We start from the raw sequence: 2,500 nt of genomic DNA, 5'->3' as shown, positions 1-2,500 counted from the left end.
GATAGACAGACAGACAGACAGACAGACAGACAGACAGACAGACAGACAGACAAACAGATATACAGACAGACAGACATACATACAGACAGACAGATTGATAGACAGACAGACAGACAGACAGAAAGACAGACAGACAGACATACTTACATACAGTCAGGCAAACATACATGCATACATACATATATACATACAGTCAGACAGACAGACAGACAGACAGACAGACAGACAGACATACATACAGTCAGACAGACTGGCAGACAGACAGACAGACAGACATACATACATACAGTCAGGCAGACAGACAGACAGATATACATACAGTCAGACAAATAGACAGACAGAAAGACAGGCAGACAGATAAATAACTAGATAGACAGATAGACAGACAGATAAATAACTAGATAGACAGACAAACATACAGGCAGACAGATAAATAACTAGATAGACAGACAGATAAATAACTAGATAGACAGACAGATAAATAACTAGATAGACAGACAGATAAATAAATTTGTGTGTCCTTACCCATCCGCTGCCCGGCCGCCCAGCCCGCTCGAGCGCCCGCCATGACACCCGTCGCTTCCCTGCAACGCTATTTGCAATCATGGAGACCTCGATCGAATCCGGCTCGTAGGAGAGGTCAAACGCCGCTCGCTAAGCACAGCAAAATCACCCTTCGGCGCGCAGGTCATCACGACAACACCCGCTTCGTTGCGACTCCGCCCTTATTAACAACTACGCGCGTCCCTTGCCTTCGTTTATTTATTATTTACAACAGCAATTAGCGCGGCGGCAACACTTACATCGTTCCGGGGGTGACTGATGGCAAGACGGTGACTGGAAACCCCGTGAGTGATGCTGATGGCGTCGTTTTCCGTCTTTATTCAGAAGGAATTATTGAAGGTCATTATGTAAAACGCAGGTTGCTTTCAAGATGGCGTCGGCAGCCGAGCTTAAAACTTCTTCGTTTAATCTTTAATTTATTTTCTATTTTTTAACCAGTGGTCCATTTTCTTTTCCTTTTTTCTTCTTCTATTGTTTCTTTTTCTTCTTCTTCTTTTTTATTTTACATTTCTTTCTCCCTTTTCTGGCCGGCGTACTTTGGCATTGTCCGATGCTATCGTATCCATGCCCGAAAACAGATGCAATGAAAAAAAAAAAAAAAAAAATCGAGAGACAGAGAAAAAAGACCCAATTTCAAACCTGGAATTGCCTTTGGAACTGAGCCGTTGACTACTCTCCTTCCTCGAACTTATTTATGCTTACTTTACATGATGTCTGCTGTGCATCCGAAAACATAAACAAAACAATGATGACCAAATAAAGCAGGAGGAAAAACGTTATCTCAAAGCTATCTGCTTGCTGCTTGTCTACACGCAACCAACTTGATTGATAAAGCAGCCGATGCTAAAGATACCTGGTAACTTCGAGCAAGATTTTAGACCTGACGCTTGATATCTTGAACTGATTGGCGTGAGTGGTAGCTTTCTTATCGCTTATATATATATATTTTGCCTCGATTTGTTTGTTTTTTTGTACGTGTTTTATTGCGTGTTTTATTCAATGTTTGCTCCTTGGTATTGTACGCTAGGCTCAAATCACAGCACTTTAAGATTAGGAGAGTACAGATATACAGGCTGGACATCTGGTAGGCATTAACACTGACACGAATTGGTTCCTCTAGTTCATTGCAATTGTGTAATGGTCTCTGTGCAATGACACTGTGCAACTAGAAATGCATAAACTAGTCTGATCGTTAAGAAGTCGAATTTCCAAAAGAGAGATATTATAGTGTTTTAAGTTATGATAGTTTTAAGTGATGATATAAGAACGGGATGGTATTTTTAGATAATTTTAATATATGTTTGATAAAATACGCAGCCATTAACTGTAAATCATACATCTTTAAATTTTAGTTTTCACAGAGCATATCAAAATAATTTTCCACAGAAAATAACATTTCAAACTTGATAAAGGCGGTCCCTTTGTATATAACAAGATTATATACCCCCTTTCACATTTCAGAGAACCAAAATGCAGCAGCCCTCACTGAAATGTTCTATCGGTATCTGATTGTTAATGAAAAACTTGTTCCCAGTGAAATCTGAGAAATATTGTTAATTTATTGCAGTGCCTTCAGTTACTAAATTATATATTGTTTTTCACTTATTGCAATGGAAGGTTTACAACACGTATACATATGAACATATATATATATATATATATATATATGTATAAATATATGATATATATATATATAAATGTATGTATAAATATATGATATATATATATATATATAAATATATGTATAAATATATGATATATATATAAATATATGTATAAATATATGATATATATAAATATATATATATATATATATATATATATGTATGTGTGTGTGTGTATGTGTGTGTGTGTGTGTGTGTGTGTGTGTATGTTTGTATCTATATCTATCTAGCTATTTATCTATTTATCTATTTCTCTAACTCTCCCTCTCTCT

Source organism: Penaeus chinensis, chromosome 33 (assembly GCF_019202785.1).
Source record: "Penaeus chinensis breed Huanghai No. 1 chromosome 33, ASM1920278v2, whole genome shotgun sequence".
Taxonomy (NCBI): domain Eukaryota; kingdom Metazoa; phylum Arthropoda; class Malacostraca; order Decapoda; family Penaeidae; genus Penaeus; species Penaeus chinensis.
This window is presented reverse-complemented; position numbering follows the sequence as displayed.